This window comes from Acinonyx jubatus, chromosome D1 (genome assembly GCF_027475565.1).
Source record: "Acinonyx jubatus isolate Ajub_Pintada_27869175 chromosome D1, VMU_Ajub_asm_v1.0, whole genome shotgun sequence".
Taxonomy (NCBI): Eukaryota; Metazoa; Chordata; class Mammalia; order Carnivora; family Felidae; genus Acinonyx; species Acinonyx jubatus.
The window spans coordinates 12,478,875-12,503,185 of record NC_069390.1 but is presented as its reverse complement, the minus strand read 5'-3'; positions in this window follow the sequence as shown (position 1 = coordinate 12,503,185).

The window sequence follows — 24,311 nt, the reverse complement described above, 5'->3', positions numbered from 1 at the left end:
GCACCATCGAGAGTTGAAAGTTTCACCACCTTTGAGAAGGGGTTTCTTCCATCCACTGCTGGCTCCTGGCTTGTTTGGGGCTCGTGGCTTGTTTTGGGGCAGCACCACTGCCTGGCAGTGGGGAGCATGGGACATCCTATTGGCCTTCCCTGGATTTGAATCCCATGGCCAGCCGTGACTGTTTTTGTGACCTTGGGCAAGTTATTGAACCTCACTCGGTTTTGCCTCCTGCAAAGTGGAAATGATAGTGTCAACCCTGGGGGCTGCTGTGAAGATGAGTTTGAAGCGCTTCTCAGCGCGTATGGCAGAGAGGAACAATTCAAGACTTGTTACTATTTCTAAATGGGGATGTGAGGGGACGGGAAAGAAGGGAAGCCAGGGAGACGAGGCGGGGCAAGGAAGCAGTGCCCGGAGACACAACCCCTGTGGATGTGTGAGGTTTGGGACCCACAGGGAGGGGGGGCAGGGCAGACCCTCCTCAAGTCTGTCCCTTGAGGGCCTCTCCTCAAGTTTAATGAGTGTGAAAACTTTCATAGAAACCCACTCACACAAGTCACCTTCCTAGGGGCTTGAGGCAATTAATTCCCACCCCCCGTCATTAACAGAAGAGAGGTTGTTAGTGATTCTTTTCCTCTTTCTCATAAGACCTGAGACCCTGTAAGTTTCTCTGTTATTATTATTTTTTCTGACGACACAGAAATAATAATAATAATAATAATAATAATAATAATGGCAACTGACATTTGTATGGTTTAGCCATAGCTTGCCTGTGTGCTACCTTATTTTGTCTTCATACAAACCCTCGGAGGCCTGCTTAGCAAACGTTATTGTCTACCTTTTGTGGAGGGGGAAATAGCGGGTCGGCAAAGCGACATGATCCTTTCAGGGTTCGTGACTGGAAAGAAGCACAGATCTAGGATCTCCGACCCTTGGTCTCTGTTTCCTCCCTCAGCTCCCAGCCTCCAGAGGCTGGGCCATCTTGGAGGTGCTTGGTGTCGTTGTTGTACCCTAGAGAAATCATCCAAAATGTTTTTCAGGAGAGGTGGGAGCAGATTCAGCACCACACCCTGTGCCCCAGGATCACCGTCCTTGATGACATCGTCCATTCCTGCCCTGTACATCAGCAGCGGGTTCTGATAACAGGATTCCTACTATTTTCCCTCCAGACTGTATGCCCTGCAGGACTGGGATCTCTTTGTCATAGGACTTGGAGGCTGTTGCTGAGTCCCAAGTGGATTGACTGCAGCCTCCCAAGCATCACCTCCCCCCTCCCCCCGCCCCGGGGGTGCGCCTTCTGCATTTCTCTTCATGTTCTCACTCTCCCTGGCCCAGACGCATCCTTCTTCAGGGGACCTCATTCACACCGCATTCTTTGTGAATGTCACCTCTTGGACTGTCTGACTTAGACCTGTCCTTATCATGGGCTTTGGATGCTTCCCGGTGGGGCCAGCCCTTTCTTTTTGTTCTCACAGCTGCTGCTCCTGAGTCTGTCTCCTGCCTCCTGAGAAATCCCACCTCTCTTTCCCTGTGAATTGTGTCTTCACTTCCTGTATCATCCTGTTTGACTGCAGGTATGAGTCATGCCTCAGAGGTGAGACAGGGTTTGACTTTATCTTGAGGATCACATGGAACATCCTTCTGACAGAGGGACCTGTAATGCATGTTTGTTCACTTAAGAATAATTCTACCAGGGGTGCCTGGGTGGTTCAGTCAGTTAAGCGTCTGACTTCTGCTCAGGTCGTGATCTCATGGTTCATGGGTTTGAGCCCCACATCTGGCTCTGTGCTGACACCTCAGAGCCTGGAACCTGCTTCGGATTCTGTGTCTCCCTCTCTCTCTGCCCCTCCTCTGCTCACACTCTTGTCTTTCTGTCTGTCTGTCCATCTCTCTCTCAAAAATAAACAAACATTAAAAAAATTTAAAAAAAGAAGAATTCTATCATGGGGTGTCTGAATCATAGGGACTCCTGGATGGCTCAGTCAGTTAAGCCACCGACTCTTGGTTTCGGCTTAGGTCATGATCTCGTGATTCGCAAATTTGAGCCCTGCATCAGGCCCTGTTCTGACAGTGCAGAGCCTGCTTGGGATTCTCTCCCTCTCTCTCTGTCCCTCCCTTGCTCATGCTCTCTCTCTCTCTCAAAATATATAAAGAACAATAAAAAAAGATTAATTCTACTATAGAAGATAAGAGAATCTATGTCAATTATATACTTCAATTGAAAAAACAAACAAACACCCAACCTTGTAAGCCCTTGACCTTGGACTTCTAATGTCCAGAACTAAGAGAATAAAAATTCCTGTTGTTTAAGAAAAAAAAAAAAAGAAAGAAAGAAAGAAAGAAAGAAAGAAAGAAAGAAAAGAAAGGAAACTAAGTATAGAGCCAGGGAGCTGGTGAGAAGGGAGGTAGAGAATACGTTTGAGGAATACTTCTAGGAGTTCTTGGAAGGACGAGAAGCAGCACATGATTATGAAGCGCGTGAGAAGGCTCAGGAGGCACTCATTCATGAGGTCTTCAGTCGGGCCCCTTGGTTCACGTTCATTTTGGGTTCCACTCGTTCTCTGCCCAGGGCATGCGGAGAAAAGGTACAGTTGCTCAGCCAGTTCCTGGTGCACTGCAGCTGCTGACCAGGCACGTGTGCTCCTGCATCTTTCTGATGGAGCACCGAAGGCTCCAGACGCCTTCCTCCCGACGCTCTTTGTACGTCTTCCCACGTTGTCGTGACCAGCAGGGAAGCTGATGGCAGAGAAAGAGGACACGAGGGTGACAGAGGGATGCAGGCATATGCACATGCACACGCATGTGCACACGCACACGCGCACACACACACACACTGGGCACATGCACACACATACACACATTGGGCACATGCATACACCTACACACATGCACATGATAGACACACACGTACGCACACGCACACATTGGGCGCATGCACACACATTGGACACATACACACACATGCACACGCACACATTGGGCACACACGTGCACACGCACACATCAGGCACACACATGCACACATGCACACATTGACACACATATGCACACACACAGGCACACATTGGGCACACGCATACGTGCATGCACACGTACACATTGGACGCACACAGAGGCGCACGCATTGGGCACGCACACATATGCACACACACACATTGGGCACACGAACACACATACACACTTGTACACGCACACATTGCGCACATGCACACGCACACAGGATGCACGTAGTGTGGTTCTTACTCCCTGCCTGAACTGTTGCCTAAATATGTCTCTTTCCCCCGGCTTCTCCCTGTATTTTGTTATTGATTTAACAAGCCATTCTTTCTGAACATCTGAATTTGCTCCTTGAGCTTTTCTGCTCAGTTGCCTCCCTGGTGGTGCACGAGGCTCCTGCCATTGCACTGAGGTGATTTCCCACATAGCAAGTCCACTTTAGCCCCATCTGATGAGCCATAGAAGGTTCTGTCCCATCCGTGGGTTTATGTGGGGGTGTGGAGATGAGACGGCTTGGAACACACAGGGAGCACACGAAGGAAGCTTCAGGGAGGAGGGAGAGAGGTCAGAAGTGAATCCTGAGCTCTCTGCACCAAGTTTGCTCGTAGGACCATTTGTCAATGGCTGGCCACACGTCTCTTTGTGGGACCTCTGCCTGGATTCTTCTTTAATTTCTCCATCCACATCTCGCCCAGGGCTTACAATCTCAGGTGCTTCTCATTCTAATGAATTCTCTTCTCTGAGTCTGAAGGGCTGCCTCTTTCAGTGTTGGGTCTGAGGACTGGACGAGCCAGCAAGGAGGGACTACAGCCAGGATGCCGCTCCAAGGTGAAGCCGTCCAGGGTGGCCCCACTCCTCCCCTGCATTTGGAGACCCTTCATTTCCGGCCACACTGGGAAATGGATGAGGCAAAACAGAGTTTTGTTAGGCAGGCAGCTTGTTTGTTTCGGGGAGATCCAGTCTCAAGACTCCTGAGGCTGGGATGGGACACTGGGGTAGAGAGATTTGGAGAAGGCTTGGAAAAGGCAGCGGATACACTCTGGAGAGACCCACAAGCCCCCTTGCACAGTCCTGTGGATCCTGACTATCCTACCTGCCATCAGACATCACCACTCTCGTCCTCATACTTCCCACTCATGGTTATATGCTACTGCTTTGAGTAATGATCTGGTGTTCAGTGGCCTTACTCAACTCACAGCGGTTTATCTGCAGACTCCTTTGGGTTTTATAAATACACAGTCACATCATCTGCAAATAATGGCTGTTTTATTTCAATATTTATTACAGTGGCTTGGCCCTCCAACTCAATATTGAATAGAATTGCGTCAGTTGACAGACTTGTCTCCTTCTTGATCTCAGGAGAAGCACCTTCAATATATTACCATCAAGAACCACGTTTGCTGTAGTCAGTTTGTTTTTGGGGTTGGTAGATATATTTGACCAGATTAAGGAAATGTCTTTTTATTTCCAGCTTGCTAGAATTTAAAATTTAAATGTAGATTTAAAAAGAACCACAAATAGGTATTAAATTACATCAAGAATATTTTTCTACATTTACTGAGGCAATCATACAGTTTTTCTTTCTATATTCGAAAAACGTGGTAACTTACATTGATTAACATTTAAACATTAAACGAGTCTTGTTTGTATGCCCAGAATAAATATGAGAATTAATCCAGGAATACAACTTTGAGATGTATAACCCTTCTGAGATATCACTGGATTTAATATGTCAACATTTTTCTTATGGCTTTTGCGTTTATTATCATGAGGGATTGACTTATACTTTTCTTATGTGTTGTGTTATTATGGATTCTGTTTAGCTGGCTTCATAAAAGACTTGGGAAATGATCCCATTCATTATTACCTTAAATGTTTGGAGATTTCACTTGTGAAACCCTCCTGGGCCAGGAATTGTCTTTGTGGGAAGGTTTTTCATACGAATTCAATTTCTCTCTTTTAAACATTTTTTTAATTTTTAAAGTAATCTCTGGACCCAACATGGGGCTTGAACTCACAGCCCCGAGATCAGAAGTCTCATGCTCTACTGACTGAGCCAGCCAGGCACCCCCATATGCATTTAATTTCTTGATGAGGTATAAGATTATATATGTTCTTTCTCTTCTTGTGTAAGTTCTTTTTTTTTTTTTAATTTTTTTTTTAACATTTATTTATTTTTGAGACAGAGAGAGACAGAGCATGAACAGGGGAGGGGCAGAGAGAGAGGGAGACACAGAATCAGAAGCAGGCTCCAGGCTCTGAGACATCAGCCCAGAGCCCGCCGCAGGGCTCGAACTCATGGACCGCGAGATGGTGACCTGGGCTGAAGTCAGACGTCTAACCGACTGAGCCACCCAGGCGCCCCTTGTGTAAGTTCTTTTAACTTTGGTAGCTATCAGAGACGCCGAAGCAAAGTACACATGGGCTTCATTCCCTATGTGTACAGGTGGAAGGAACCCTAGATGTGGGTGAGGAGTCCCAGATGTGACTAATAGACTCAGGTTGTTGTTTTGATGGTGCTTGGCAGGAAGATATAATGGGTGGGTTTTAAAAACTCCCCCATTTATCGGCAGTGGCATGAGCTTGTATCAATTTGACTATATTCAGAAAATGAGATATTCTTTTGGACATTGTCAGGTTTGGGTCTCCATTAGGATTACTTTAGCAAGTACAGCTCCAGTGGAGATTGGGGTAGAAGCCTGCATGGCATAAAATAGAGGAATCTGTGGCTACAGATGAGCCAAAATATTCTGGATATAGAGAGGGCAAAAGAAATCAAGGATGTAGTAAAGGATGAAGGATTCAACCCTTTAAGAATTTGTGGGTAACCAGAGGAGACCGGCTCACTGCTCAGTCTGGGCAGTTTCCAGGGAGGGGCAGAGGACGTGGTAATGGGACGGGAGGGCAAGGGATGTGTGCAAAGAGGGATGGCAGTGACGGACTGGAGAGTCTAAACCGGGTAAGGAGGAAAGTGAGGCCATGGGGAGGTTGAGAGACCTTGTAAGTGTGGTGGGGTCAGTGGGCTTTAGGTCTTAGGGGGTTTCCAGAGCTGGGATACTGGAGTGTAGACTGAAAAGATGGCAAGTGTTGGCTGGAGGATGGGAGTCTTAAAATTGAGGTTATGGAGGGGTTGTTATTGATGGTGCCAATGTCTAGGGCATAATTATAGCAAAGACCAGCTGGGAGAGATAGGTGGTAAGGAGGAGGTCAGGAGCTTAAGGGTTGGGGCATTAGGAGGATCAGTAATGACACTGTTCTCAACCTTGGCTACATATTGTAATCACCTAGAGAATTAAAAAAAATTGATGCCTCAGTTCTCTGTAGACCAAATTAAACAGAATCTCTGTGGGTTAGATTTTAATATAGGTTTTTTTTTTTTTTTTTGAGCTCCCTAGGTGATTCCAATGTGCAGCAAGGATCGAGAACCTCTGAGTTGTAAGGGGATCAGAATCACCAAAAGAATGACCTTGGGCCAGAAGCTACAACTTTCCCAAAACAAGGGGTAGGACCCACTGGTATAGACGGTTTTCACAGGAGGGCTGGTGGGCGGCATAGGGACAATGTGAGAGTACATTTTCTTTAATTTTTAATTTTTTAATTTATTTTGAGAGAGAGAGAGAAAGAGTCAGCAGAGTAAGGGCAGAGAGAGAGAGAGAGAGAGGGAGAGAGAGAGGGAGAGAGAGTGAATCCCAAGCAGGCTCCAGTGTCAGCACAGAGCTGGATTCGGGGCCCAAACTCACAAACTGTGAGATCATGGCCTGAGCCGAAATCATGGGTCAGACCTTCATCCAACTGAGCCACCCAGGCACCCCAAGAGTACATTTTTTAAAAGTGTGGTGGTGGGGAGGGAAAATGGGTTGGAGGGGCCAATGGGGGGGAAAAGGGGTATTCTTTTGCTTAAAACCCACCATGGGTCCCCATCTCATCAGAATGAAAGTATAGGCTCCTCCCATGGTCTGCAGGGACTGACTTGGTCTCTTCTCACCACCTTCCCCCCCTCCCCCCCCCCGCCCCCGCCACCCCCCCACCCCCCCCCCCCCCCGCCGTTTCCTTGGATCTCCCTCTTGCCCATTCTTCTGTAGCCACCTTGTTTCCTTGTCTGACTTCCATCCCAGGTTTCTGCTCACATGCCCTCTTATTAAAGAGACTTTGCTGGGATTTTATTTAAATACAATGCTTGACCCCCGCCCACCCTTCCCCCTCTTGCTTACATAGCACATTGCATGTGCGAGGAACGAATGAATATATAGAGCAAATGAAAAAAAAAGCAAAGCAAGTTGCATTGCCAGATGTCCAACATGATCCTGTGTGTGTGTGTGTGTGTGTGTGTGTGTGTGTGTATGTGTGTGCATAAACTACATATACTGAAAGGTCTGTCAGGGTATGTGCTAGATGTTAACAATCATTCCTGCAGGGCAAGGGAATGGGTGGGACTTTCACTTTATACCTGTGGATGTCTGAATTTGTTCAGCTGTTCTGTATGTCCTCTACCCCCCCCCCCCAACACTCCCTTCATTTCCAACAACAAATAGAAAGGAAGACAAAAAGACCACCTGACTTCAGTGAGGGAGGAAGCAGGCAGCAACTGAAAACTTGGGGCAAATTTAGGCAAAGTCTGGTCCGAATCCACATGAATCTCTGAAATGAAGGCCCCACCACATCTGAACAGAAACAAGGATGAGGAGATCGGGCTCCGAAGGAAAAGGTAAATCTGTAAATTTATTTTGCGAATTTCCCTCAGGTTCAAATCTGTAACGAGAAGGTATAAAATATCTATCATCCCTGGAGAAAGGTATAGATGAGAGATGCCGATTCTGCAGAAAAAAGCAAAGACCTAGAGATGATAGAAATAGGAATTTCTGAATTGGATTCCTTTAAGATCATACACTGTAAATTTGGGTGCGTAACTTTTCCATTTTCTTCATTTTTATTTTTTTTTAAGTTTATTTATTTTGGGAAAGAGAGAGAGACGCAGAGAGAGGGAGAGACAGAATCTGAAGCAGGCTCTGTACTGTCAGCGCAGAGCCCTACCCGGGGCTCGGACTCACAAACTGTGAGATCATGACCTGAGCCGAGATCAAGAGTTGGATGCTTAACCGACTGAACCACCCAGGCGCCCCACTTTGCCGTTTTCTGATTGAAGGTGAAATTAATCAGAGAAAGAGTATCTACCTGGAGAAGGAGCACTGTGTAGTGAAATAGTTAATGAGAACTACAGGACCCTGGGATTACAGAGGCAGGTTGTTTTAGACAAACAGGTAGGTTGTTCAGCTGAGAGAATGGGACATAGTGTACAAAGTCTGGAAAAATTTTAAATGGGTATGTGGGTCCACGCTAGTCTTGGCATTCAAGTTTGGTTATTTGTACAGAGGATTGATTTACCTTTGAATGGACGGTTGTCTTCCTTTGGTATCTGTTAGTGGACAGAGAGTTAACTTGTTTCTAAAACAGTACAAGGCTTTTTTGGTTTCATCGAGGAGAGTGAATGGGTCTATTTTCTTTCAAGGTTTCACATTTTTCTGCATTTCGTCTGTGCAGAGATAAGAACTGGAGGGCCAGCAGAGCACAATAGGCTATTCTTGTAATTCAGATGTGACTGGGCACCGTGAGTACCTCTGTTCTTGACCCTACACCCACCTTGAAGTGGGAATGTTCTTATCTTTTCCCAGAAAGCACAGCAGAATGAATAATGACAATTTTACTGAAAGTCTTGGGGAGACCAAAAAGCTCTACGAATCTTGGGGAGATAGTTTCGGTGTATGACAAAACCTAGTAACAATTCCCATTAGTCATAAATGTTTTCCTTCCAAAGGGGAAAGATTTCACATTTCCTTCATATCTCTTCTGTTTTTTTTTTTTTTCTGTGTTTATCCATTTATTTTGAGACAGAGAGTTAGAATGTGAATGGGGGAGGGGCAGAGAGAGAGAGAGAGAGAGATAGGAAAATTTTGCTGCTGAATTGCAATTCATTCATTCATTCATTCATTCATTCATTCATTCGATGTTTCTTGAGCACCCCCTATGGGCCAGGCAGTGTTCTAGGCCCTGGGGAAATAGGGACAAACAAGATTGAGAAGATTCCTGTTCTCACCGCTCTCACATTATGAGGAAGGGGACAGACATAAACAAGAACGTATCAGATGTGATAAAGTCTTTGAAGAATGCTGGCCAAGAATGGTGGACAGGGCTGTGTTGGGGTGACGGATGGAGACGGCCTTTATGATCAGGTGACATTTGTTGACTTAACCCTCTAAGTTCACAAAATACATTTCAAGTTTACTTTTTATGGCTTCCTCTCAGAGTCTGAATTTGGGGGTTGGTGTTCTAACACCACCGGTGTGAGATGGTACAGCTCCCATCGCAGAGATAAGTGTGGATATAGACCAGGGATTGGCAAGCTTCCATAAAGGGCCAGAGAGCGCATGTTTTTGGCTTTGCAGTCCATTTACAGCTTTACTATTGTGTTTGTAGCACAGAAGCTGCCATAGCAATAGGTAAATGAGTGGAAGGGCTGGGATCTGATAGAACCTTATTGACGAAAGCAGGTGGCAGGCCGTAGCTGGCCCACCCACTGTAGTGGGCTGAACTCTGATCTGGACTGTGCTTTGCCTTAGTTTACTGCCCCCCCAACCTCCACTTGGCGGGGGCAGCAGCTTCAAAGGGGGAAAGCCCCTAGCCTTAATTGTTCTTTGTTAGAAAAAAATACAAATTAAGGTAGACTAAAAGAAACTTAAATACAGAGAACAAACTGAGGGTGGCTGGAGGGCAGGTGGGTGGGGGAATGGGCTAAATGGTTGATGGGCATTAAGAAGGGCACTTGTGGGGATGAGCACTGGGTGTTACATGTAAGTGATGAATTAATCTCTGGGTTCCACTCCTGAAGTCAAGACGACACTGTATGTTAACGAACTTGAATTTAAATTAAAAAAAAATGGTAAAAAGAAAGATGCTTTCTCCACAAAAAAAGATAGACTAATTCAGAAAGTTTATACCATACACAAGAAAAATTTAAAAAAGAGGTCTTTTTTTAAGTTCACGTTTTTTTAAAAAAAATTTAAAGCCAAGTTAGTTAACATATAGTGTAATAATGATTTCAGGAGTAGAATTTAGTGATTCATCACTTACATATAACACCCAGGGCTCATCCCAACAAGTGTCTCCCTTAATGCCCCTTGCCCATTTAGCCCATCCCCCCACTCAACCCCCACCAGCAACCCTCAGTTTGTTCTCTGTATTTAAGAGTCTGTTATGGTTTGAGGGAAAAAAAAGAGTCCTACCTTTACCTTCAAAAACACTCTAAAAGTAATCAGTAATCACTTTTTTTTTTTAAGAATAACGACTCTTAATGTATATCTTTCAGATTTTTCTCTATGCGTGTGTATACGTAAGTATATACATACAGGCAGCCAAATAGAGGTTTCCTTTTGTTTGGTTTTTCTCCCCCACCTTCCCTTCCCTCTTTTCCCCTCCCTTCCCCTCCCTTCCCCTCCCCTCTCCTCCCTTGCAACCCTCTCCCTCTCCAGCCCTCCTTTCTCTCTAGCACTTGGGGGATTGATCTGAAATACCGTTCTGCAATTTGTTTCTTCCACCCTGTGTTACATCACGGTATGCCTCTTCCGATTTGAGAGGCAGCATTCCACAGTTGGTGGAGTCCGGTTGTCGCCAGCTGACATGACGGGAGGGTCGAATTCTTTTTGGGGAATGGTGCTGTGAGCAGGTGGCGGCGGGGGGGGGTAAGGCTTCTAAGTCTCCACCCCACCGGGTGGTTGCCGGCTGCACCGGACCCTTGTGATGAGAGCAAGTCTCAGGCCAGATGCCAGCAGCTGCACGGCCTTTTCTTGGTGAGCAGGGACAGACAGCTTGCCCGGAGTGTGGAAGGGGTCTCTGGCTTGAGAGGCTTTTTCCCAAGCGGGCACCTCCTGCAACAGGATTGGCAGACTCCTCCCCGCGATGCAGAGAGAGGGGCCCCAGGGGCCCTGGCGGCTCCTCTCCACAGGGATGGTTGGGCTTGCTTTTCATTTTTTTCCTAACACCTTATTCGTAGGAAGGTCAGGAGGCCTCCTACACGATCCACACAAATCACAGAATCCCTCCCCCTTCTCAATGAGAAAAATCAAATGATAGTATAAAGAATATGATTACAATGTAATAATAAAGAGAGTAATACAATGAACACCCATATATCCTTCACTCAGACTCACCATCACATTTTCCCACGGTTGCTTTGCCCATTTTTCTTTCTAAAAAAAAAGATATATACGCACTCACACACGCATATATAAATTAGAAACATATATGAATATATACATTTAAAATTTCTGTTTTACTTTGAATTGTGGTTTCGAAATTCACTATAACTCTGATTTCTCCACTCAAAGCTATTTCTTTTCTTTTTAAAAATATTTGGACTCTGTCTGATGCTTTCTTTTTAGCTTTTGATTTTTCTTTTTAAATGTTTATTTTTGAAACAGAGACGGTGCGAGCACGAGCTGGGGAGGGGCAGAGAGAGAGGGAGACACAGAATCCGAAGCAGGCTCCAGACTCTGAGCTGTCGGCACAGAGCCGGATGTGGGGCTCAAACTCATGAACTGTGAGATCATGACCTGAGCCAAAGTCGATGCCTAACCGACTGAGCCACCCAGGAGCCCCAAAGCTTTTTGTGATATTCTTTATGCCTTATTCCTTAAGTAGCCCTGAGGGGCTGAATAAAATTTATTTTTCTCAAGTAAGTTCCTATCTTTAGTTGAGCTGCTCAGAAATGTTGAAGCTGAGGCTTATGTGATTCTCTTCCCTTTTCTCCAAGTTGCCAGATGGTCCACTAGAGCGTATGCACCACCAGGGCAGGGGTTTGGGTGTGGTCGCTGTGCTGTCTCCATAGGAAGAGTGCCCGGCACACGGCAAATACTCATTAACTAAACGTTCATTGAGTGGCTTGTTCCGGCTCCGGCTGTCGCTTAAGAAATCCAGGCAGATGCAAAAGAAGGCCTAATCTCTATGTCAAGAGAATAAAACATTTCCAGAAAATCCATAGCCAGTGGACTGAAATCCATAGCTCAGTCCGCTTGAGCCGCAGTGCCCAGAACTCGGGGCTACCTGTAAAAGAGCCTGGGTGTAAAGTTTTCAGCTTGGCACATGCCTGCCACACACACAGGGGGAGAAAGGGGAATGGGTGCTGAGCCGCGGGAACGTTTCTGCTGGACCCTGGGCGTGTGCGCGTAGACTCGTCCATGCAAGGCCCTGAGCGTGGAGAGTGTGAGAGATCGCTAGATGGTAGATAAAAGCCAAGTGGTCAGGCCACAGGGAAGGCAAACACAGCAACTGCTTCTTAGAAAACTGTTCAGAATCAGCAGAGAAACATCCTGGTGGTGACCTTGTGACAGCCTTCTGTCTGCGTGACTCACATGTCTTATTTGTGTCCAACCAAAGGCATCTGACGGGTCAACACAATTTCTAAAAACCAGAGACCGACTTGGAGGTTTAACAATGGGCCTGAGCTGAGCCCGCCTACCAGTCAATTCTGAACTGTCAAGATAATGAATTGTTTAAATCAGACAATCTTTTTTCCTTGTGAACTTTGTGGCCTCTGCCTTTGCACATCCCACTCTCGTCTTGGGTTGGCAAAATTGTCTTCACAGGGTATCTGTGCCTCATACATATTCAGGACTGGCCACAGGGGTGGCCATGTGATTTGTGGGGCCCAGGCAAAATGAGAATGTTGGGCCCCTTGCTTAAAAATTATTAAGAATTTCAAGATGGTGCTGTAGAACTTTCAAGCAAGCAGGTGGGGTCTTCTGTGGTTGCACAGGTAACAAGCCTGTGAAGCTGGCTTGCTGTGTACCTGGATGTGATGAAACCCTCAAGGCTTAGGCTAATTGTCTCTGAGTTATTTTTGACAGTTAATCTGAAGATCCCATCCCACAAGGCTGAACCTCTCTGCGTTGGATCAGATTTTCTCTGCTTTGCCTGGTGGTGAACTCAGACTAATGAACACTCTTGACAATTAAGAAATTTCTTTTATTTTCTTTTTAATCAGCAGCAATTAGGAGTGGCTGCCACATAGGAATTACCCTGGTTAAACATGGGGGCTGAGTATATGATTTTATGTGGGTTCCCTTCTACGAATCTACTGAAATGTTAGCAAAAGAAAAATAAAGGATAGGAACCTGTAAAGACAAAGAGAGCACGAGAGGAGAGCGGAGTAGTTGAGGGAAACTAAGGAAGACAAGTAATTCTTTTAAAAAAAGGTTTAAAATGTTTATTTACATTTGAGAGAGAGAGAGAGAGAGAGAGAGAGAGAGAGAGAGAGAGAGAGAGAGAGAGAATGAGCAGGGGAGAGGCAGAGAGAGAGGGAGACACAGAATCTGAAGCAGGTTTGCAGCAGAGTCTGATGCTGTGAGATCATGACCTGAGCCGAAGTCCGACGCTTACCCGAATGAGCCACCCAGGTGCCCCAAGACAACTCATTCTTAAGCTAACAAGACATTAGTTAAGTCTTGCCGTGGAAGCCCCTAAAGAGTCACGGGCTGGAGATGCAGGGTTATCTCTAGAAGCAGAGGAAGACTGGTGCCAAAAACAAGGAGATAATTGAAAGTGAATTAACGACGATTGTACCCTGGATTCCTTACCTTGCCCCAAGAAAAGGCTGGGGGCAACTTTTTACTCGGGAGAAGTTGGACCCCAGAGCTTTTGTATCTGGGGATACCGGACCCAGTTGAGGGCAGTCGTCAGGTGCCAGACTGAAAATAGGGATTAATGAAAATCTTGAAGAGGTTTCCCTAGCCAGCTGAGCCCCATTTGACTTCCAGAATGCAGGTGGCAAATTCACAGCCGATAAGCAGGGATGCAGAGCAGTCCTTTCTGGGGAGACCACCAACTAGGAAGACAGTGTCACCCATAATCCATATCTCCCATCCCCAAAGGCCAGTGTCTCTTTCTATTTCCATTCCTTGTTTTAATTTTTCTTGTAGTGCTATCATTCTCTACTGATAGTATATAGTTTATCCATTAGTTGCTTACTGTCACTCCCAGTTGGATGTAAGCTCTGTGAGAGCAGGGACTCCTTCTTGTTCGCGTTCTATCACCAGTACTGACGATGGCACGAGGCAAGTGCCTAACAGATATTGCTAATTGAATGGATAAGAAACTGTATCCACAAAGGAACAGGGTATTATAAAAAAAAAAGCAGGAAAGATATCAAAATACTAGTAACGTGATCAGAAAATTTAAAACTTCAATAGACTTGCAAAATAACATTGGGAAAATATCTTCAAGTATAGAATAAAATAATGGAATATAATAAAGAAAATAGAAGAAAGCAAGAAGATCATTCAAAGAGTTTTAAAATCTGATGAGTAGAAATTCCAGAAAGAAAGAACAGAAAAGTTGGAGGGGGAAAGATGATCACAGAAATGAGAAAGGAAAATTTCCAGGACTGAAAGATATGCGTTTTCAGAGTTCAGAAGTTCACTGAGCACCTGGGAAAACAAATGAGGACAGTAATCATGAAATTTCAGATTGCGAGGATAAGAAGAAGATTCTGTAAATCTCCTGGAGAGTAAAAAAGAGCCAACAGACAAGAGGCGAGTAACGAAATGGCATTGGACTCTCAACAGCAGCCCTTGAACCACAGGACAGTGGGGTAGCATGTTCAAAAGGCAGAGAAGGTGATCGCCAACCCTGAATTCCACTTGGACAAACTATTAAATCAATGTGATGGTGAAATGGAGGTTGGTTCACATCTGCCAAGTCATTAAAAGATACCTCGCATGCACCCTGTCTCAGGAAGTTACACAGAGAGTAGCAAAATTAGGAAACGAACCAAAAGAGAAGAAGACCTGGGATCCAGAAAACAGAGAATTCAAAGAGGAGAGAGGGGGAAGGAGTGCCCATCCTGAGGTGGTCCTAGGATGACAGCCATGCATCAGATCAAGAGAGCAACTGGTCTGAGAAGAGCAGGAGTGTGCTGGGTCCTTGGAGATGTGTCTCTGAGAAATACATTGAATTAACGGATCACTTGGTGTTTTTATTTGGTGTTGGAAATGGGTTTTTGGTTCTGTCTGGAAGTAGTTTGGAGATAGTTTGAATATGTGTCAATTATAGGTGCATCTAGAACTAAGCAGATGGAAAACCAAGGCAATTATTAATCGAAGAAAAATAAAAAGTCATATGAAAAAGGGTATGTCATCGTAACATACCAAATGACTCAGCTATGCATTACATTTTTATAGCCAATAATGTATGCATTAAGTTTCAATTTAACAAAAAATCTTGATGTAACTTTATTAAAAGAATAATCTAGAAGGGAGGGATACAGGGATGGGGGTGTGGTGTGTGAATTAGAAGAGCTAAATCCTTGTTTACCATCTTATGAAGTCAAAAGTTAAAATCTTGAACTGAAAAACAAAAGAAACCGTAAGCATGTGACCTAGAAGTAGGGCAGTAAACAGGATAAGAAACAAATGAAAGAGTCGAAAGCGATCCCTTTGGGGTGTGGAGACTGGGCGTAGGGAGGAGTGGAGCAGGGAGGCTTTTCCTTGTTATAAGCCCCGTGGTAAGCTGCACAATGAAGTCCTTTGATAAGAAAAAATAATTACATAAAAAGCAGTATGCTAATGAGGGGCATGCTCCTATACGGCCTCATCTGAGGGCTTGGAGACAGCTGCATCACTGGGGTTTAGTCATGCGGGATGTGGTGTTTTCTTTGAAGCCATCACGAGCTTATCATGTTCTTTTACTCTGTTGGGGTCAATGGTCTGGGAACCAAGGGATGGAAAGGGGCATGGATTCTCTCACTATACATTTAAGGATAAATGAACATGCAAACATTGGTTATCTCTCCTAGCTGAAAAACACCCCAAACCTTCTCTGACCCCACTTTCCCCTGTAGCTATTGCCCTATTTTTCTGCCTGGGTTTACAGCCACATTTCTCTCAGGAGTTGTCCCCTGTGTTTCATTCTTCTCTCATTTTCCCTTGACCTCATTGCAACAAGCTTTTGCTCCCACTACAATACTAAAAACAGCTCTTCCCAAGATCTTTATTTTTTTAAATTAATTTATTTATTTTGAGAGAGAGACAGTGCACAAGCAGGGGATGGGGAGAGAGATAGAGAATCCCAAGCAGGCTCCACACCATCAGCCCAGAGCCTGACGTGGGGCTCGGAGCCGGGAACCATGGGATCATGACCTGAGCTGAGACAAAGAGTCACTTAACCGACTGAGCCACGCAGCCACTCCATCTTTCCAAGATCTTTAATGGCCTCCATGTTACTAATCCAATGGTGAGTTCAGCAGTAGCTCAACTGACTGAGCCACCCAGGCATCCCTGGCAGTGTTTGGCATGGTTGACGATACTGGATTCCCTGAGCCACGTGCTTTGCTTGGCACCCACATGGCTTACTCTCCAGTTTTCTTCTTATTGTTGGCTGCTCCTTCTCTGTGTCTTTTGTGGGTTCTTCCTCATCTTCCCAGACTCATCGTCTAGACCCGCCCAGGGTGCAGTTCTCGGATGGCTTCTCTTCCTACTGCTTCCTACTACTCTTCTTCTAACCTACACTCACTCCCAAGACACACTCAGGTGGTCTCATTGCTTTAAATAAGATCCAGCTGAAGACTCCCAATCAACCAAAAATCTCTGTCATATCCAGCACCTGACCACTTCTTGTCCCCTCTACTGCTCCTCTTCTCCAAGCTACTGTGATTTTCCATCTGGGTTATCGCAATAGCCTTCCAACTAGTTCCCCTGCTTCTGCCTTTTCCCCTTTGCAGGCTATTTTGAAAAATTCAACAGCCAGAGCAATCTTTTTAGAATTCAAGTCATACCGTACCACTTCTCTGCTCATACGTCTTCAATGGCTTCCACTATGACTCTCCTTCCAGGGAAGCCATCTTTCCTTACACTTGTAACAGATTTTCTTTATAAATTTTTGAAGTTTTATGCTTAAATTCATCTTCATGGCATATCTTCTTGGTGGCATGCATCTTTACTCAATAGAAAATTACATTGTAGGGGTGCCTGGGTGGCTTAGTCGGTTAAGCGCCCGACTTCAGCTTAGGTCATGACCTCGCAGTTGATGAGTTCGAGCCCCGTGTTGGGCTCTGTGCTGACAGCTCAGAGACTGGAGCCTGCTTTGGATTCTGTGAACCCCTCTCTCTCTGCCCCTCCTCTGCTTGTGTGCACCCGTGTGTGCGATCTCTTCTCTCTCTCTCTCTCAAAAATAAACATTAAAAAATTTTTTTAAAAAGAAAATGACATTGTAAAATTGGCTGCTTTTTTTTGGCCCTGAGTTTTATCTTATTAAGTTCATATTGCCATACATATTTCCTTTTTAACATTTTTTGTCTTCTGTTACTGTATTAGCCAGGAGAGCCTTAGCTCTGCTGCAATAACATATAGATACCAAATATCTGTCTTAACTCAACATAGTTGGCTCCCCCCCCCCCCCCTCATGGTAAGTATCCAAAGCCTATTGTCAACAGCTCTCTGCCTAATTGGTGTTTCTGGTTCAGTGGTCAGAAGAGGAGAAAAGCTGAAGGGTCACAAAGGAAACTTCTAGTGCTGCAGGCTGGAAGTGACAGACATCTCTTTTTCTCCCATGTTATTGCCCAGAACCAGTCTTCCATGTGCCCAGGAAGGAGGAAAATAAATGGCATTTGTGGACCAAAAAGCATGGTCTTTCCCTTAGTCACTTTTCAGGAGCCTGAGGGTCAAAGGGAGTATATATGTACCATCATGGAATCGCACCTATATTTTGGTTACGACATGTACTTCATTATTAAAGAAACAAAAACCAAAACCATATTTATGTAATTCCCCAAGTCAGCTCTTTTCTTGTCTCCTGCTTCTGGTTTAGGGTGTGTGTGTGTGTGTGTGTGCGCGCGCGCGCGCGCGCACGCGGGCGCGCGTCGCCATCAGTGCCTTCAGGCAACTCTACTGCTGAATTCGGCAGCTCTTCCAATTCTTTGAAACTTTACAACAATCTTGAGACCTAATTCTCTTCATTTTAGGGATTGAGACATGAAGGCCAGCGGGGTTCTGTGTCGTATCCAAGGTCACACCACAAGTGAGTGGCTGCACCAGGATGCCGGTGCCAGGGTCCTGACTCCTGCCTTGGTTTCAATGCTTATCCTGCATTCCTGGGGATAGAACCTACCAGACAGGAAGGCTGCTCTTCCCATCCCGCCCCGCAGCTCTCTGCTGCCCTCTCCTGACTTCCTCAGTTATGACCGGTGAGAAGTTCCCACAGCGAACCCCTTATGTTCTGGCAGCCTCGAAGGCCTGTGCCCTCTCTTCTTGATACTTCATACCCTCATCCCCTCTGATTCCCAGGTGCTGAGAATATAAATAGGAACTAGTAAATATTCTTGTTGATTAATGTTTAAGAGCAGCAATCCCGATGAGGTGTTAGAGAGTTCTAGTGGGTTTCCACTACATGCTGATGCATAATCCCCAAGGACTCCTCATAGCAATGCCACAGAAAGTGCTATTAAGTCTCTTACAAATAAAACCGAGTGCCAAGAGGATGCGCGAACATGCTCAGGGTTATCCACTTACTAACACTTATTCTACACACTGTTAAAGAACATTGCTTATCTGCTGGACAGTGTGCTGGGTGTTGGGATATAATTAATCAAAATCTCTGCATTTGACTAATGAGTCAGAGATGTATCTGTAGTAATTTTATTTACTCTTGAAGGAAAGACAGACAGAGCGTGAGTGGGGGAGAGGCAGAGAGAGAGGGAGACACAGAATCCAAAACGGGCTCTGAGCTGTCCCGCAGAGCCCAAGTTGGGGCTCGAACTCACAAACCGTGAGATCATGACCTGAGCTGAAGTCGGTCGCTTAACCAACTGAGCCACCCAGGCACCCCATATTCAAAAAAATTTTTTTAAAAATATTGATTCATTTTTGAGAGAAAGAGAGAGGGAGACAGAGTGAACACAGAGGAGGAGCAGAGAGAGAGGGAGACACAGAATCTGAGACAGCCTCCAGGCTCTGAGCTGTTAGAGCTGGACAGGGTCTCAAACTCAGGAGCCGTGCCATCATGACCTGAGCCAAAGTCAGATGCTTAACCGAATGAGCCACCCAGGCACCCCTGATTCTAATTATTTTATTTTATTTTATTTTATTTTATTTTATTTTATTTATTTTATTTTATTTTTGAATATAATTTATTGTCAAATTGGCTTACATACAACACCCAGTGCTCATCCCAACACACAAAACATTGAATCAGTGATGCTTCCCTCATGTGTGAATTTCTGTGGGGTGGTTGACCTACTAATTCAGACCTCACCATCTCCCCGGCATAAAGGGATGTCTCCGAATGCCCCTGCTGTGATCCTCCCCATTGCCAGTGTTGGACGCACACTCATTTGGTTTCTTTCCTTTTTTTTTTCTTTTCAAAAAATTTTTAAAAACTTCTAGCTAGTGAACATACAGGGCCATATTGGTGTCAGGAGTAGAATTCAGGGATTTGATTCTTTCCCTTTTGGATTCGAGGTACACTAAGTCTTGGAGGCTGAGAGAATGAGTATTTCCTCCGCTGATTTGCTACCTTTCTGTAGCCACACTATAAATTCATTCTCACACACACCCGCGTTGGGATCTGCTGCAGCAAACATTTTCTGAGCTTTTCATCTATTCTTTCATTCTACAATTATTAAAATGCTCCCTACGCCCTGGGCAGAAATCTATGAACAACACAGATAAATCCCAGCTCTCATAGAATGTACTAGTGCATTCCAGACGGTCTAGGAATACATTGTCTTCCTAGTAGCTTCTCTGGATTTACAAAACCTGCGGATTTCTGTTAGTAATTCCTTGTTTATTGTGAGCAGGGTGAAGGTTACTGGAAGGGGGGAAAAACTTCATTTCATTGGTGATAATCATCTTTTTCTGTTTTTAATCCTTTCCTTCTGTTGGCTGAAGAGTCGTTTCCTCTTCCCTTTTGTTTCTCTCGTCCTGTTAATCCTCTAAAGACCTCTATACCCAACGACCCATCCCCAGTGGCCCCTTTATAGTGTGTTCTAATACCAAGTGCATCATAATAGACTTAATACATGTTAGATAACGTAGTAAGTCCTCCCTGCCCCATTTACTCCTCCCTACAACGCTGTGAGTTTCTATCACAGGAATACATCTTTCTTTCTTTCTTTCTTTCGAGAGAGAGAAAGGAGGGCAGAGGAAGAGGGAAAGAGAGAATCCCAAACAGGCTCTACTCCCAGCACAGAGGCGGATGCCGGGCTCGATCTCTTAACCGTGAGATCATGACCTGAGCCGAAATCAAGAGTCAGATGCCCAACCAACTGAGCCACCCTGGTGCCCCGGGAATAGATTTTTTTCTAAAATGAGTTAACTTCAAATCTTTATTTCAATCCTATTGATTTCTACGCTATTACTGTCTGATTTTTGAATATTCAGAATAGCTTCAGTTAATATTTAGATTCAACTGCCTGTTGTATGCCTGGCACTTCAGGAATATGTGACAGATGGAGACAAAATTAGGCCTGGCTAAGGGGACATTCAGTACCACGGATGATGCGGTCTAGCCACTTTGGGCATCCAAATTTTGACCACAGTCGGGATTTACCCAATCCAACTCTCTAGCGTGAAGAGTACCTATGGACAACTGATGGAGTTCATGCTGCAAGAACCCTGTCTGCTCCATAAACACAGCAGTACTGGATGAAACAAAAAGAGAAAATGGAAGAAGGCATAGTCAGGCTTAACTACAAGACAAGCAGTTTTGAAGATCCAAGCTGACACAGAAAAGCACAAACAGCGATCAGGGCTGAGAGGGTGGGTGGACTTGTAGGGTTTGGGAAGCAAAAGCAGTCAGCAGTGGAACGGGCGTCCGAAGTGTTCCCTGTGGGATGGGAAAGCAGAGGCATCTCAACCGGCTGAGCGCACGGCTGGGCTCGGCTCGCCTGGGGTGCATTCCTCATCCCCCACCCTCAGGGGAAGAGCCTGGAAATAAGCCTGCTGCCAAATGCTGAAGGGGCAGTGGCTCATATCCAGATCCAGGCTGGGGGAGAAGGATGAGACGGCCTGTGAACAAATGCTGAGTCGAGCTTCTCCTTGATCCAGCCTGGGTTGGCCCATTGGCTCTGCAGGACAGTCCCTCTTGCTGCCTTTACTAGACCTGGATTATGACTGGGCCCCCCCAAAAGCTGCTCAACAGGATAAGTGCATATGGAGGTAAAGGAGAAGGGAGGAGGAGGAGAAGGGAGGCAGAGGAGGATGACAAGGACGAGGAGGAGAAGGAGCGGAGAGAAGCTAAAACAAACAGACCACCTGCTATCCCAAAGGAGATTGTAAATCAAATAAAAAACTGATGGATAAAAGCTAATACTGAGAAAAGCAGTCGATAAACCAGCAATCAAGACATGGATCCACTTTGGGTGAAACTGATTTTACAGAAAGATCAGACAAGGCTTTCAAGTAAATGTACTGGTTATTTCAAAGAAATATATGATATCAAAAATTTCATTAAGATAATAAAAGGTTACGAGGAAATAAGAACGGAGAGATATGGAAAAAGGCCAATTAGAATATTTGAACATAAAGAGGTGCGTGGCTGGTTCAGTCGGTTGAGCTCTGACTCTTGATTTCGGCCCAGATCATGATCTCATGGCTTGTGAGTTCCAGCCCCACCTTGGGCTCTGTGCTGACAGCATGGAGCATGCTTGGGATCTTCTCTCTCCATCCCTCCCTCCCTCCTTCCCTCCCTCTCTTTCTCTCTCAAAATAAATAAATAAACTTAAATATTTGAACATAAAACAAATAGTGATTGAAATAAAAAATGTGGGGCTTTGAGTTACAATGGCTGTTTTGCTGTATAGACCTAACTTCACTCCCTTTCTAAAGCACAGTGAGATTACAATAAAGAGATGAACGAGAGAAAAGAGAAACAAACCAACAAGAACGGGGAAAATAGGCGAGGAGACAATGGCAACAGTATTTTGGGATGTGGAAGGGAGATGGGTGAGTGGTAATTGATGGGGGTGAACCTGGGGCAGCCAAACCTTGAAATCACTGTGGTCTCGGAAAGCTGAACAACAACAAAAAAATCCTGTTCATGCTGAGAACCCTCTAAGTCTCAGGAACTAACAGTTCCAGAAAGCTCTGGATTGGAGCAAAAGTAGAGCTAAACAGAAGGATTGAGTGACAGCCGTGGAGAAGCAGTTCCCTCTTCAGATGTCCTCTCCCACCTGCCACGCTAACATGTGATACACATACATATGGATCACACATGATAGTTATAATATGTGATGGATACATATATATTAGAATACATTCATTCAAGAAGGTGGATTAAATAACATTTTTAAATATACAAAGACTGACTGCAGGGGTGTCTGGGCGGTGCAGTTGGTTGAGCATCTGACTCCTGATTTTGGCTCACGGATGTGAGATCGAGCCCCACATTCGGCTCCACGCTGGGCATGAAGCCCACTTAAGTTTCTCTCCTCTCCCTCTGTCCCTCCCTGATGCATGTGTGTGCACGCTCCTCTCTCTCTTTCTCTCTCTCTCTCTCTCTCTCTCTCTCTATATATATATATATATAAACCCTGACTACATTACCACACATAGATCCTCACCAAAAGGCTACTAAAATTTGCTTCAGAAACAGGAACGTGAAGACAGAAGGGAAATGTGGAATGCAGAAGCAGGTGTCCTTCAATCAGCTCAACTTCCCACCTGCCCCTAAACCAAACGACTTGTTCTACTGAGCACAGAGATTGAGAAAGTGTGTTGAACATGTCAAGTAATGGAGTCTAAAAATTACTTTTTTGTTGTATATGACAAGAATTACAAGATGGGGGGGCTATTCAAGGTGGGAGGTACTTAAAGCACATTGAGGACTGATTGAAGTCAAGAGGAATTGAATAATTGCAGACTTTGTCAGTCTGTAGTTAAGCATGTACATTAAAAAAAACTCAGAGCAGCCATTGAAATAAGACTTACAGTTTCCAAGTCAGAAGAGATTAAACGTTATCAATCAAAAGAAGACAGAACAGAAGAAAAAGAAGATAAACAGAAAGCACAAAATAAAATAATATAATTAAGTCTAAATTCCTAAATTATAAAGAATGGAAATGGGTTATATTTGTCTATTAAAAGACAGAAGCAATCAGCTAGATCAAAATAAAATGTAGCTTTATGCTTCTTATAAAACACAGAGTGAACACACACACACACACACACACACACACAGACTGAAAATAAAAGAATGGAAGGGCACCTGGGTGGCTCAGTATACTGTGTCTAAACTCCTGATTTTGGCACAAGAGATGATCTCACAGTTCTGAGATCGAGCCCCATGTTGGGTCCGTGCTGATCATGGAGCCTGCTTAAGATTCTCTCTCTCACTCCCTCTTCCTCTCCCCCACTCGCACACACTCTCTCTTTCTCTCAAAGAAAGAAAGAAAGAAAGAAGGGAAGAAAGAAATGAATGGAAAAAGATGTGTAGCATATACTAACCAAAAAGGTAGAGCAAAATTAACATTAGGACAAAGTAAATATTAAGGCAAAAAATGTTAATGGGGATAAAGAGAGTAACCACAAAATACTAAACGTACCCACTCAGCAAGGAGATGTTACAATTATGAAATCGCATTCTTCTGATACAATTTCACATATTACAATATAGTAACAAATAGAGGAAATAGAGAAGATTTATAAGAAGAAAGTCAGAAAGCCTAGCAGAGGACTAACACAACTCATAAATCAAGCAGACAAAAATTAGGAAACATAGAGCAGCTTTGAACAATAAAATTAGCAACTGTGTATATGTATGTTTCTAAAAACTTCACACCCAACAAGGACATATATAGCCTTTTCAACTGTGGATAGATTCTTTGTAAAATTGGACCATGAGGTCAAAAAGGACATCTCAACAACTTTGAATAATTGATATCATACCAACCACAACATCTTACCACATAATTAAATTAGAAATGATTTAAATGATCAATTAACACCCCCACTCTCTCCCTCTTTCCACTAATTGAGAAACTTAAGAACACAACTTCGAATAACTCTGAATAAAGATGAAATAAATGCCATAACAAAAAATATTTATAGCTGAATAATAAATGTGCTAAAGCAATAAATTGTGTGATGAGGCTAACGTGGTATCTAGAGGAAAATATGTGGCTTAATTGCATTTATTATAAACTAGAAAAATGAAAATAAATGAGTACTCTTCAACTACAAAAATAGATAAAAAAGAACAATAAACTAACGTATGAAGGTGGAAGGAAACAATTAATATAGGAGAAGAAATTAATGAAATAGGAAATTAGGACACAAAAC